The sequence below is a fragment of the Anolis carolinensis genome, chromosome 6, assembly GCF_035594765.1.
Source record: "Anolis carolinensis isolate JA03-04 chromosome 6, rAnoCar3.1.pri, whole genome shotgun sequence".
NCBI lineage: Eukaryota > Metazoa > Chordata > Lepidosauria > Squamata > Dactyloidae > Anolis > Anolis carolinensis.
The window spans coordinates 113429532-113445377 of NC_085846.1; the positions used below are offsets into that span (position 1 = coordinate 113429532).

Consider the following 15846-nt stretch of genomic DNA (forward strand, 5'->3'; position numbering starts at 1 on the left):
AAAAGTAAACACCGCACAACTTCGAAAATTGACAGCATAACCCCTCATCCATGCCTCTAGGTTGATACAACAAAAAGAAAAGAAAAATGAAGTCCTAATTAGAGGGAGAGGAATAATTGTTTTTATCCAATTGCTGCCAGTTAGAAGGCTAAGCTCTGCTCACTTGGTCTCCTAGCAACCCACTCAGCCCAGGGGACCCTTTACCTTAACTACCACCAATTCCTCAGTACTTTATTTCCCATACCACCATACTTCGCCACAGCAACGCGTGGCCGGGCACAGCTAGTGGAATAATAGAATCCTAGATTGGAAAAGACCTCATGGGCTATCCAGTCCAACCCCTTGCCAAGAAGTCGGAAAATCTCATTCAAAGCACCCCCGACAGATAGGCATCCAGCCTGTTTGAAAGCCTCCAAAGAAGGAGCCTCAACCACACTCTGCGGCAGAGAGTTCCACTGCTGAACAGCTCCCACAGTTAGGAAGTTCTTCCTAATGTTCAGGTGGAATTTCCTTTCCTGTAGTTTGAAACCAGCAGGAGAAATGTTTGGTGAAGCTACAGGACTATTCGACAGAGAAGGCTAAAGACCTTATGAAACTACAGCTCCCATGGTTTCTTAGCATTGAGCCATAGCAGCCCAAACTGCATTGATTCTACAGTGTAGATTAGGCATGGGCAAACTTCAGCCTTCCAGGTGTTTTGGACTTCAACTCCCACAATTCCTAACAGCCTACCGGCTGTTAGGAATTGTGGGAGTTGAAGTCCAAAACACCTGGAAGGCCAAAGTTTGCCCATGCCTGGTGTAGGTGCACCCATGGTTAAATCCTCCCTCTGAATTGGTTACGGTATTTATAGGATAGGGATGTTTTCAGTAAATAGAAACATTCTGAGTGCATCAATTTGGACAAAAGAAGAGAGATTTGAAAAAAATAATAATACTACGAGTGATATGATAAGCTTTTTTTTTTGCATCCAAGAGACATTTCTTGCTGTGGTTGGAAATACAAGGTCAGGCCCATAATGAATTCACTTCTGTCCTTGGAGAGCAGCAAAGGCAGGCTTCTCCGCTCCGTTATGGCAAACTCTCTCTGCTGATTCACTCTAAGTGAGAGGTGGAAACCCTTTCGGAAAAAGAGTCAGGGGGGAATAAAGAGGAAAAAGAAATGCATTAGCCTCTCCGCCACATCTGTCCTCTGACACATGATGAGTCCTCTTCTCCAAAGTCTGGATGCTTTCAGATGCTGAAAAGATGGATAGCGTAGTCATTTCTAGGTCATGGACCAGAGCTTTTGTTACCATAAAGTGCTTGTAATGCTACAGCTCCCATGATTCCATTACATTGAGCCATGGCACGCCAAACTACACCTTCTAGGAATCCATTGCATTGAGCCATGGCCATGAAAGTGGTGTCAAATGGCATTACTTCTACAATATAGATACACCCTAAGTGTTGGGGAAACTACACCAGAAGAGGACAATTCATAGAAGCTGAGAGAGTGTGACCTCTCATCTGTACATTTCCATGGCTGAACAGGTATCTGAACTCTGGTCTCCCAGAGATTTATCCCAAACTCAAACCTGTTAATGTGGGATTTGTGTATTGGTAGTGTTTAAATGCAATTTGTGTCTTGCATGTATTGCATACTGATTGCATCATCCAGAGTGTAACATAGTCTGAAAAGAGTTAATTACTAAGAAGCTGTGTTGACCTTGATGTGTGGCTGGAACTGGGGAGTGTCCAGACACAAGTGTGTATGCATTACTGATTTCATCAGTTCAGTTCTGTTCTGCTGCCTGCTGAGAAGTCAAGTCCTGTGTCCATTGTCTTCAAGTCTGTTTGTCTTTATTACTGCTTACAGTAAAACTTTGTATATAGTTTTACTAAAGTCTCTGGTGTCACTTCGTTCAGTGTTCCACTGATTCCATCCATGATTCTGCTGCGCTGCGTTATTACTCTGATAAAACCACTATATGATATCTAGATAAGGTGATGGCTATTAGCATTCAAAATAGTCTGAAAGAAATGTATGCATGGTGCTGAGTTGCAGCTCCCATCAGCCCTGATCAATGGTGATGGATGATGGGAGTTGCAGTGCAACAACATCTGGAGGGGTACACAAACCCCATACTTGCTTTAGAGAAGTCTCACAGTGTATGCGACCTCGAATAATAGCTATAATAATGTATCTACACTGCAGGATTAATGCAGTTTGATGCTACTTTAACAGCCATGGCTCAATGCAGTGGAATCCTATGAGTTGTAGTTTGGTGAGGCGTCTACACTCTTTGCCAGAGAAGGAAGAAAGAAGGTCTTCGAAAACGATACTTTTCAGGATTCCATCACACTGAACCATGGCAGTTCAAGTAGCGTCAAACTGCATTAATTCTACATTGTAGATGCACCCTTAATCAAGCTGGGCCAAATCCAGCACAACAAACCATCAGTAAACAGAAGTCATTATTCCAAGCACATACATTTTGGAGTATTTCAGATTTTGGGATTCCAGCTAAGTGATCCTGAACCTATATATCCCTCATGACATTTGTTTTGAAAAGGTGAACTAAACCACCTAAACTGGGCTCTACAGGTCAATGGAAACTCCACTATAGATATCAAAAGATCTACGAGGCCAAGAACAAGCCATGAGAGTCAAGGCAAACATTCACCCTAAGTAAAAGTGTTATCTTACCATACATCACGGGAACCACTGACTGCATAGGTAAGCTGATGAAGAAACACAACCTATAAACGATCTACAGACCCGCTAAGAAAATCCAAAAAATGCTATGGTCAGCGAAGGACAAGAGGGATCTTCTCACCTCTGCAGGAGTCTACCGGATACCATGAAGCTGTGGAGAAGTCTACATAGGGACCATCAAATGCAGCATTGGCCAAACATGAATCAAGGAACATGAAAAGCACTGCAGACTAACTCAACCAGAGCAGTCAGCCAGAGCAGAGCACTTTATGAACCAACCTGGACACAGTATATTATTTGAGAACACAGAAATGCTGGACCACTCTTAACCACCATATCAGACTACACAGGGAAGCCAGTGAAATACACAAGGACAACAATTTCAACAGAAAGGAAGAAACCATGAAAATGAACAAAATCTGGCTACCAGTATTAAAAACACTAAAATCAGGACAATAAATAAAGAACACTGGTCGGAAAACAGGTAATTCCAGACAGGAAACAATCAGGGCTAGCTAATACCTCCCAACAAAGAATTCCCTCCAGGCAGGAAACAGCCAGGCTTTGAAGCTGCAAGGCTATTCAATGCTAATCAAGGTGATAAATTGCAACATTCACACTTGCCTCCAGCAGACAAGAGTTCTTTCTCCCCCCTGGACCTTTCACAGATATATAAACCTTATCTTTGCTCCCACAGTGTACCATTTCTGGTATTTTGTTTCCCAGCTGAAGAAGATGAAGAAGTCTTCTGGAGTTTCCAATATACCTCACAACCTCTGAGGATGCCTGCCATAGATGTGGGCAAAATGTCAGGAGAGAATGCTTCTGGAACATGGCCATACAGCCTGGGAAATTCACAACAACCCAGTGATTCCGGCCATGAAAGCCTTCGACAACACAACAGCAACAAGTATTTGAACACTCATGCTTTGGGCCATAGGTCCTCCCTGAGCTCCTTAATTTGCAAAGATTTAATAATATCTGATCTTTCTTGGTCTCTTTATACATATAAAAACCAACACAAAGGCAGAGTCGCCAGATCTTCAAACCATTACATGCTGTACACTTGACCTTGCTGAAGTGAGGCTTCCCCCAATCTCTGCATGTTCTTTTTAATTAATCTTTCAAGTTGCCTTGATGTTTTTTCCCCTTCTAGTTATTCAGCCTCTTTCTTTGTATTTCATTGTCATGCTGAGGGATAATACCATGTTTTCAAAAACAAATCATTTTGTAAAATGATTGTGTGACTGTTGTGTTGAAAGAGAGCCAGGTACTTAAGTTGATTGACAGCAGACATTGTCCCCTGTTAATTGAGTTTCTGGGAAAGCTTTATTTGCCAAAGGCACCTTTACTAACTATCCTTTGCATTACATACAGGAAACAAAGCAACATAAACAAATACACAAAGAGGTGGTTTGTTGCACTCTGCACATAAAGTGCGTGCATATTACTTAACTGTACAAAGATCCCACTTGGCCACCACGCTCACCAAGAGATGCAACAAAAGCAAAACATTCCCATCACATGCACCAGCTGTGGCATGTTCCGCTTTTTCACACAAAAACTAGACAACTACAACTGCTCCAAATGCAAACAGATGTCTCTGATGGAGCAGAGGATCCAACAGCTCGAGCACCGTATTAAGACCCTTAAGGACATTCAGGCACTCGAGCTCTTCTTGGACACTGCACAACACGCTGCTGTAGATCTGCAGCCTGCATCACACCAACACCACCAAGACCATGATCAGGAACCTTATGGGGAGATCAACTCAAAGGTAGACAACCCTCAGGCTTGGAAGGAGGTCACCCATAGAAGGAGACGCAGGACCAGGCAGCCTCCGCAGAACTCCTCTGCTCAGCTGCATTTACACAACAGATTTGAAATTCTTACATCATTAACATACAATCAGGAAACACATCTTGTGGAGGACCACAGTTTCTTAGGATACCACTCAGTGGACCACCCTGGATCAATGCGCAGGGGATAGCCCTGACGGGGTCAGTGCATCACCACAGTCACACTTATGTAATCATGCAAATGCTCCATCCCCAATCATAGACCAGGAGCAACAGGAACATCCTTGGGAGAGTAATGGGCTCTCGGATGTATCTCAATGGATTGTCATTGATGAATGCACTGGGGATGTTGAAGAGGAGGACAACACTTTACACCTACATGATTCACTTCAACAGGAACACTCTTCAGGGGACATACACACTGTCTTGCACAAAAGGGACCCTGTCAATCCTCAAAGGAAACAGGTCTTGGTAGTAGGTGACTCCCTCCTTAGAGGAACGGAAGCCATCATTTCCAGACCGGATGGGATGGCTCGAGAAACATGCTGCCTCCCGGGGGCAAAAATACACCATATCACTCAGAGGCTCAGCAGGCTCCTAAAGCCCCATCACCCTCCCCACCTTATGTTGATTCATGTAGGTACCAATGACACCGCTAGGCATACTTTTCAAAAGATCACAAATGATTTTCGAGCTCTGGGAACAAAGCTAAAACTGTATAATGTACTTGTGATCTTTTCATCCCTCCTCCCCGTTGTAGGACACGGCTCTACAAGGGCCGGAAAAATAGTACAGGTCAATAATAATAATGGTGTCAAGAGGAGCATTTTGGCTTCCTTGACTATGGTCTACTCTTCCAAGAGGATGGACTACTGGCAAGCGATGGGGTGCATCTCACACAAGTAGGAAAACATCTTTTTGCACACAGACTCACAAACCTCATCAGGCGCACTTTAAACTAGATCCACTGGGGGAGGGGAACAACAGCCTGGCGAACACTATATTACCCACGACCACAGGGAACCGCCAAAAGGCTAAACGGAGGGCTGCACAAACACAGCAAGGACCAAGTACAGAGAGCACAATAATCCCAAATAAACAGTTCGAGGGGAGGTCACAGGGGCTTACATGTCTTTACACTAATGCTCAGATCATGGGAAATAAGCAAGACGAACTCCAACTCCTAGCACAGCACCACACATACGATGTCATAGGCATCACTGAAACCTGGTGGGATGACTCCCATCACTGGAATTTAACCATTGAGGGCTATAACCTCTTTCACAGAAATAGAACAAAGGGGAGAGGAGGGGGGGTAGCTTTATATGTCAAAAAGTTACGTTACAGAAGAAATGCAAGACTGTAATCCGGGAAACCAGCTTGAAAGCATCTGGATAAGAATCAAGGGAACCGGGACTCAAAAAGATCTTGTCGTGGGTGTCTACTACAGACCTCCGAGTCAGGATGAAGGACTTGATGAAGCCTTCTGTCAACAGCTGACCAAACAGGCACAAAGAAGAGATATAGTAGTCATGGGCGATTTCAATTATCCCGATATCTGCTGGAAAACAAACTCAGCCAAGAGTACAAAGTCCAACAAATTCCTCACTTGCCTTGCAGATAATTTTATGGTCCAGAAGGTAGAAGAGGCAACAAGGGGATCAGCAACTCTTGATCTAATCTTAACAAATGTGGAAGACCTGATCAATACAGTTGAAGTGGTTGGATCCTTAGGGGCAAGTGACCATGTGCTCCTACAGTTTGCAATACAAAGGAATGCTGAAACTAAGACAAGTCAAACACGCTTTCTGGACTTTAAGAGAGCTGACTTCCAAAAAATGAAGGAATTACTGAGCGGCATTCCATAGACGCCGATATTAAAAAACAAGGGAGTTAAGGATGGATGGGAGTTTTTCAAAAGTGAAATACTCAAGGCGCAAATGCAAACAGTGCCAACAAAGAAGAAAAATAAGACAAGTGCAAAGAAGCCAGAATGGATGTCCAAAGAACTTCTAACTGAGCTAAAGCTCAAAAGTGACATGCACAAGAAGTGGAAAAGGGGAGAAATCACCAAAGAAGAATTCAAACGTATAGCCAACACCTGTAGGGAAAAGGTTTGCAAGGCTAAAGCGCAAAATGAGCTCAGGCTTGCCAGGGACATAAAAAACAACAAAAAAGGCTTTTTTGCTTACGTTGGTAGAAAAAGGAAGAAAAAGGAGGCGATAGGGCCATTGCAAGGAGAAGATGGGGTGATGGCGACAGGGGACAGGGAAAAGGCAGAACTACTTAATGCCTTCTTTGCCTCGGTCTTCTCAGAAAAAGAAAGCCATCTTCAACCTCAGCAACATGGAATGGACGAAGGATTGGGGGAAATCCAACCCCAAATAGGGAAACAAGTTGTCCAGGAACACCTGGCCACTCTAAACGAATTCAAGTCCCCAGGGCCAGACCAGCTACATCCAAGAGTACTGAAGGAACTAGCGGAAGTTATTTCAGAACCACTGGCAATTATCTTCGAGAGTTCTTGGAGAACGGGAGAAGTCCCAGCAGATTGGAGGAGGGCGAATGTGGTCCCTATCTTCAAGAAGGGAAAAAAGAACGACCCAAACAATTACCGTCCGGTCAGCCTCACATCAATACCAGGCAAAATTCTGGAAAAGATCATTAAGGAAGTGGTCTGCGGGGCAGCAGAACACTTAGAAACAAATGCGGTCATTGCTAATAGTCAACACGGATTTACCAAAAACAAGTCATGCCAGACTCATCTGATCTCTTTTTTCGATAGAGTTACGAGTTGGGTCGATACAGGGAATGCCGTGGATGTAGCGTACCTGGATTTCAGTAAGGCCTTCGACAAAGTCCCCCACGACCTTCTGGCAAATAAACTAGTAAAATGTGGGCTAGACAAAACTACGGTTAGGTGGATCTGTAATTGGCTAAGCAAACGAACCCAAAGGGTGCTCACCAATGCGCCGTCTTCATCATGGAAAGAAGTGACAAGTGGAGTGCCGCAGGGCTCCGTCCTGGGCCCGGTTCTGTTCAACATCTTTATTAACGACTTAGACGAAGGGTTAGAAGGCACGATCATCAAGTTTGCAGATGACACCAAACTGGGAGGGATAGCTAACACTCCAGAAGACAGGAGCAGAATTCAAAACGATCTTGACAGACTAGAGAGATGGGCCGAAACTAACAAAATGAAGTTCAACAGGGACAAATGCAAGATACTTCACTTCGGCAGAAAAAATGGAAATCAAAGATACAGAATGGGGGACGCCTGGCTTGACAGCAGTGTGTGCGAAAAAGACCTTGGAGTCCTCATGGACAACAAGTTAAACATGAGCCAACAATGTGATGCGGCTGCTAAAAAAGCCAATGGGATTCTGGCCTGCATCAATAGGGGAATAGCGTCTAGATCCAGGGAAGTTATGCTCCCCCTCTATTCTGCCTTGGTCAGACCACACCTGGAATACTGTGTCCAATTCTGGGCACCACAGTTGAAGGGAGATGTTGACAAGCTGGAAAGTGTTCAGAGGAGGGCGACTAAAATGATTAAGGGTCTGGAGAACAAGCCCTATGAGGAGCGGCTTAAAGAGCTGGGCATGTTTAGCCTGCAGAAGAGAAGGCTGAGAGGAGACATGATAGCCATGGACAAATATGTGAAGGGAAGTCATAGGGAAGAGGGAGCAAGCTTGTTTTCTGCTGCCCTGCAGACTAGGACACGGAACAATGGCTTCAAACTACAGGAAAGGAGATTCCACCTGAACATCAGGAAGAACTTCCTCACTGTGAGAAGGGCTGTTCGACAGTGGAACTCTCTCCCCGGGGCCGTGGTGGAGGCTCCTTCCTTGGAGGCTTTTAAGCAGAGGCTGGATGGCCATCTGTCGGGGGTGCTTTGAATGCGATTTCCTGCTTCTTAGCAGGGGGTTGGACTGGATGGCCCATGTGGTCTCTTCCAACTCTACTATTCTATGATTCTATGATTCTATGAAAAGCAGAGCTGCGAGAGAAGTCACTCACTATGATCTTTGGAAGGTGGATCTTTGCAACTCGATTAACTGGAAACAGCAAACCGCAGTCTCTCCAAGCTTTTCTGTTCTTCCTCATTAATATATTTAGCTGTTTTGATTACATCCATGATGTTACAGGGATATATGGGCTCTCTTTTTAAAAATTCATGGGATTTTGGAGGGCAGGCAAAGTCAAGCCAGATATACCCAGTTGTCTAGTAAAATCTATCTGTTAAAACTTTCCTCCCTCTTTCCCCATTTCAGCGTATCTATTTGACTTGGAAACAATGGACACGCAAAACCCTGTAGGTCCAGGTGAAGCCACAGGGCAGCTTCAACATTCATGCACAGTTCTTTGGAGACAGAAAAGAATGAGCTGCACATATTCAATGTGGTTGCTATGGAGAGCGAGCCAAGCTGGGAAAAAGTGAACCCTGCCCTTGTCTTGGCACGAGTGAGAAAAATGTTCCTGGATTCAAAGAAGCTCAAAACGTGGGCAAAGTGGGCATGTTGAATTGAGTATTGACATGTGCATTTTACATTCAAGGTTTCCTCTTTCATAACTTTCTTCTTTGTGCTGTTGGACACAATGGGAAAGAATTGGGTGCCTCTGGTCCCATTGATGTGCTAGGAGAGCTTTTGCACTTATGGAGAACGTGAGCCTCGGGTATAAAATCTGATCAGTTTTGACCGCCAGATATGCTGGTTGGGGATGATGGGAGTCTGACAACATTTGGAAAGTCACAGGGTAAAATCATTGAGCCCTAGAACTGGAGGAGACCCCAAGGGTCATCTAGTCGAACCTCATTCTGCCAGGCAGGAAGATAGAATCCAAGCCTTCCCGACAGACAGTAATAATAATAATAATAATAATAATAATAATAATAATAATAATAATAATAATAATAATATTTTAAAAAATGCAATTAAGGCCAAGATCGAAAAATCAGCTGATGACCCAAAATGCAGACTCTGCAAGGAAACCGATAAAACCATTGATTATATCCTCAGCTGCTGTAAGAAAATTGCACAGACAGACTACAAACAGAGGCACAACTATGTGGCCCAAATGATCCATTGGAACTTATGCCTCAAGTACCACCTCCCTGCAGTAAAGAACTGGTGGGATCACAAACCTGCAAAAGTATTGGAAAACGAGCACGCAAAGATACTGTGGGACTTCTGAATCCAGACTGACAAAGTTCTGGAACACAACACACCAGACATCACAGTTGTGGAAAGGAAAAAGGTTTGGATCATTGATGTCGCCATGCCAGGTGACAGTCGGATTGACGAAAAACAACAGGAAAAACTCAGCCGCTATCAGGACCTCAAGATTGAACTTCAAAGACTCTGGCAGAAACCAGTGCAGGTGGTCCCGGTGGTGATGGGCACATTGGGTGCCGTGCCAAAAGATCTCAGCCGGCATTTGGAAACAAGAGACATTGACAAAATCACAATCTGCCAACTGCAAAAGGCCACCCTGCTGGGATCTGCGCGGATCATCCGAAAATACATCACACAGTCCTAGACACTTGGGAAGTGTTTGACTTGTGATTTTGTGATACGAAATCCAGCATATCTATCTTGTTTGCTGTGTCATAATAAAATAATAATAATACTTATATTCCGACCTATCTCCCCAAGGGAACTCAGGGCGGATCACAGTACACATACGTGGCAAACCTTCAATGCTGTTTGGACAAACAGGACAGAACAGAAGAGACAGAAGGAGGTATGTTGTCTTGAAGTCGAGTTTTTTGGTGCCTTGGAGGTTGAGCTTGGATTCCATCACGGGGGGGGGGGGGTGCTTTTGCTCCATTCTCTATAATGAAGAGCCATCAGGACTTCTTCCTTCCACTTTCCTTTTGGTCACCACATTTCTGGTCTTGTTCTTTATGGTGTCATAAAATATTTTCCCCATAATTTGTGGTACCTAATTTCTCCACTTACAGCTCTAAACTGCTAAAGTAAACAGTGAGCTGGGCTTGACGGTCAGGTGATCACCCCAACCAGGCTTTGAGCTGGCCACCTTTCGGTTGGTAGATCTTATTACTGCTGGTGATATACCAGCTGTGCTACAGACCAGTCCTCCAGCCTCTGTCAAAAAAACCTCCAGAGAAGAAGACATCACTGGATTCCAAGGCAGTTCTTACTGTCAGGAATCTTTTAAATGTTTTGGTGAAATCTCATTCCATATAGTTTGCATTCATTACTCTCTAAAGCAGCAGAGTCACTGGTGGGCATCGCAGTGGTCTGTGGGAGCCGAAGCGATTGAAAGTACTGCAAATCCCATAATCCATGGTCCATCCTCCCCCAAACGGCAGCAGGCCGTAAAGTGGGTCATGGGGGTTATGTGTGCCAAGTTTGGTCTTGATCAGTCATTTGTGGTCGCAGTGGTCTCAAGAAGTGAGTGAAGGTAGTGCAAATCCCATCGTCCATGGTTCATCCTCGTCCAAACCTCACCAGGGTGTAGAGTTGGTCCTGGGGGTTCTATGGGCCAAGTTTGGTCCAGTTCTGTCATTTGTGACAGTTGCAGTGATCAGTAATAGTTCAGGCCATGGATCCAATAGTTCAGAGCTCGTTCAGTAGTTTGGATCCATGGCTCTGTGTCTTAGGGTACATATGAGGGTTGAATAAAAGTAATGCCTCCACCTTTGTAACTCCTCAACAGATGCCAGTACTGGTCTGCGGCAGGTCCTGGCTTGTTCAGTAGACTCTCCACTACAGTTCCATTTGGAGGGAAGCCTTAGCATTGAACGGTTGTGTTGTTAAAGGGCGAAGTATGGAACCCTGTGCAGACGGTCGGTGAATGAGACTTAAGCAACATGCAGTCACTGAATTCTTGGCAGCAGAAGGTGTCATCCCAAAGGAGATTCATCAGAGAATGCAAGCTGATTATGGTGATTGTGTTGATGTGAGTCCTGTGCATCGTTGGGCAAATAAGTTTAAAGATGTTAATGTGGGGACATCTGATTTGCGTGACAAACAAAAAATTGGACGTCCTGTGACAGCAACCACTGAGTTTCACAAACAAAAGTTGACAGATTGATTCAGGACGATCATCATATCACTCAGAGAGAAATTTCAAGCATCATCGGCATTTCACAAGAATGTGTGGGTCACATTATTGCTTGGCTTGGCTATGGGAAGATCTGTGTATGATGGGGACTGCGAGATGCTGGTTGAGGAAACAGAGTGTCGACTTCTTCCGTGATGGCTTCAGAAAACTTGTTCATCATTGTATCCAATTGTCTGGTGATGATGTGGAAAAGCGAATAGTGGTAGTTAAAGAGCACATTCTAAGGATTATTTCTGTGTTTGATTTATTAAAATATTCCCATCCAAACCTAAGTAACAAAGGTGGAGGCATTACTTTTCATTCAACCCTCGTATATCCAAACTGACAACTTAGTGCAAAGTGCCATCAAATCAGTTACATAGCGGCTAAAGAAATCACAGAGTTTTTCTCTGCTGCAACTGTTTACACAGCCATCACCATCTCTACCTGTTCATATCATTGCAGTGACCAGCTCCTCATTCCCATTCACATCTAAGCCCTTGATTTATTCTCCAGGCACCATATATTGTTTATTTTGATCAGAAAGTAAAGGAAGACGTGCTCATTCCACTTGGAAGACACTGAAATGCAGCAGTAAGTGGCTGCATGGATTAGTCAGTGATTCAAGGCTGGATCATCCTTAATTAGAAATATATTTGAGTGCCTCTTGGCATATTTGGCATATTCCCTCTCTGCGGTTGAAGAAAAGCATCCTCATTGAAAAAGAAGGAAACAAAATGAGGCCATAACCTGTTAGATTTAACCACTGAGCGAAATTTAACTAGTGAGTAAGATGCCGGAGTGGGGAGTACAGCAATTAATTGGCACATAAGCAATTAAATGTAACTAGTTATTACCAAGTACAATTGACCCTTGACATTTGAAGATTAATTGCCATTTGCTTAATATGGTCTTTTTATAAATCTGTAAGTCCTTCAAGTGTGACTCTATGCTGAACTTTTAGCAAAAGCTGATCACAAAATTGTGCTGAGAGATTAAGAAACTCCCAGAACTTAAAATATAATGTTTTCATTCACAGTTTCCCACTTTTGCAAGGGTCCTGAGCCCCTTACCCCCATGAAACTGGAGGGACAACTGTATACTAGCAGGACTTGCAATTAGATGTTGCGACCTTCTAGAACAGGCTTGGGCAAACTTGGGCCCTCCAGGTGTTTTGGACTTCAACTCCCACAGTTCCTAACAGCTGGTAGGCTGTTAACCTTGTATCTAAGGAAAACTCCTCTGACTCGGTGCCAGAGCCACCTGGGACTTGTTGATGTTCTGAATCCTGTGAAAGGTCATCCTTATCACTGACTTCTGCTTCACTACTAGTCTGTTTATCAACAACTTCTGCTTCACTGCTAGCCTGCGGCTTCTCTGACAATTCAGAGCCTTCAACTGACAATTCAGAGCCTTCAACATTTCCTTGGTCAGCCTGCATAAACCCAAATCCCCATTCATCATCAGACTGAACCACAACAACAATAACATTTTGAAAGAGAATTCTAAGTATCTCAGAAAACTATAAATCCCAGATTTTCATAGGATGGTGGCATGGCATTACCCTGTTACAATTGTGGAGCTGGCCCAGGTTGTTAGTGGCATATATTTCTGTCTAAATAGTTTCCTTCTACAAAAGAGTTTCTTCTTCTCATTTCTCAGTGGTTAAGTTTTGCTTCTACTTCCCTTGGCACCCACAACCCAAGCTTGCCACTAAGCCTAGGTCATGATACATTATAATGACAATATTCTGATGAAATTCCAGGTTTAGTAACAGTGTGTTGAGGAATATAAGATGCCCGATGTCAGCCGCACATGAAAGCCTTTTTCTTTCATGGTTTTCGCCTGCATTTCCTGGGGGTGTCTGATTGGAAATTGCGAGGAAACAAGGCGTTGAGAACCCGATTTAGTTTGATCTTACTCTGTCGCCTGTGCATTGCAATCTGACTCGGAACTATGTCAGCACTGAACTGCTTCGAGGGATACGAGAAGAGACTTCGAAGCTAATCCATAGCATTTCTCGGTCCTTTGCAATGGAGCAGATGGAGCAGCTTTGGAAATGCCTACACAACAGATTGCCTCGCTTCTCCCCAGTGCAGGGTTGCTAGGCATACATTTCCAAGACATTTGTATCCCCTTGTTTCCTTTGCAGAATTTGATGGGACATGGAGCAGCCACTTAGAGCTGCTGCTTCGTGTTGCAAATTCTTCCCCATCCCAAATGAAATATTTTATTTTATTCTATTGCAGTACTTTTGTTTTGTCTGGATTAAGCTTCAATTTGTTTTCCCTCATCCAGTCCATTACCACCCTCAGGCAACAGTACAAGTGTGGACCTGCTTCCTTGGTTTCAGATGGAAAGGAGTAGTGGAGTTGGATATCATCTGTGTACAGATGGTGCCAGACTCCAAAACTCTGGATGATCTCTCCAAGTGGTTTCAGGTAGATGTTAAACAACATCAGGGACAATGATGAGCCCTGCGGGACCCCACAGCCCAGAGACCATGGAGTCGAGCAGGACTCCCCCAGGATCACCTTCTGGAGATGGATTGTAAGGAAGGAGCAGAACCACTGCAATACAGTGCCTCCAAGTCCCATCCCTTTGGGATGCTTCAGGAGGATATCATGGTCGAGGGTATCCAATGCCACTGAGAAGTTTAGGAGGACTAGCAGGGTCACACCTTTCCTGTCTAGTTCCCCCTGTAGATCATCCACCAAGATGTCCAAAGCCATTTCTGTTCCATGCTCCCACCTGAAGCCAGATTGAAATGGATCTAGAAAATCAGCATCTTCCAAATATTTTTGGAGCTGGTTGGCCACCACCCGTTCCAAGATCTTACTGATAAAAGGCAAATTTGAAACTGTCCAAATTTGTAGGATTAAGGGATGACTTTTTCAAAAGCGGTCTCACCACGGCTTCTTTCATGGCTGTGGGGACCTCGCCTTGATTTAATGAGGCATTGACCAGTTCCCTTATCCAGGCCATAATCTTCCTTGCTTGCTTGACCAGCAAGGATGGGCAAGGGTCCAATTAGCAGGTAGTAGCCCTCACTTCTCACATTTTGTCAGCATCCTTGGGCAAAACCAACTGAAACGAATCCATTAAAACTGGAGAAGATGATGTACTGGCTACATCCACTGGAGTTGCCAAAACAGTGGCGTCCAAATCATCCCGAATCTAACTGATCTTATTTGCTGTTGTACTTTGGATGTATCATGAGAAGAGATGGATCACTAGAAAAGATGATAAAGCTTGGGAAGGTAGAAAGTAGGAGGAAAAGAAGACCATATTCCAGACAGAGAGGCTCAACCAAGGAAGCCATGGATGCCCTGAGCCTGCAAGACCTGAGCAGAGAGATTGAGGATAGGATGACTTGCAGGTCTGTGATTCATGGAATCACCATGAGTTGACTTGATCACATTTGACAATAACTCTTTTGCTTCTTCTCTGTAACCCACTATGAGGTACACTGTTCTCATAATATTTTCTTCATGCAAGCACTTTTGTTGTTGTTGTTGTTGTTGTGTGCCTTGAGAGTTTTGCCTTTGTCTTCCTCTGAGGCTGAGAGAGTGTGATTTGCTCCATGTTCACCTAGTGGGTTTCCATGACTGAGCAAGGATTCAAACCTTGTTCTCTCACAGTTCTAGGGTGCATTTAAGCTTTACAGTCAATTCATTTTGACACCTCTTGAACTGCCATGACTTTAGGCTATGGACTCTGGGCTATGCAGTTTTACATATTACTTAGCTTTAACTCTTAAAGATGACATTATTTAGCTTTATCTCTTGGTTGCCCTCTCCCCTCTTGAATAACTTTATTGGTCCCGCATCCTTAAGAAAGCTCAGAAAGTTTTGGAGATTCATCTCACCCAGCATATTCCTTTTTTAATTATTACCATCTGGCAGACAGTACAGGGTGACAAAGGCAAGGACAAACAGACTGAGAGACATCTTTCATCCTAGATCTGTAACTACAGTAGAGTCTCACTTATCCAAGCCTCGCTTATCCAAGCCTCTGGATAATCCAAGCCATTTTTGTAGTCAATGTTTTCAATATATCGTGATATTTTGGTGCTAAATTCGTAAATACAGTAATTACAACATAACATTACTGCGTATTGAACTACTTTTTCTGTCAAATTTGTTGTATAACATGAAGTTTTGGCGCTTAATTTGTAAAATCATAACCTAATTTGATGTTTAATAGGCTTTTCCTTAATCCCTCCTTATTATCCAAAATAATTGCTTATCCAAGCTTCTGCCGGCCCGTTTAGCTTGGA

The 15846-nt window shown here is 43.8% G+C and overlaps 1 protein-coding gene across 2 annotated transcripts in view; it reads right to left on the minus strand.

Annotated features, from left to right (window-relative positions):
* The window catches only part of crhr2 (corticotropin releasing hormone receptor 2), a 184177-nt gene that overhangs the window by 18750 nt on the left and 149581 nt on the right, over window positions 1–15846 (minus strand). The gene's annotated exons all lie outside the window — the stretch shown is intronic.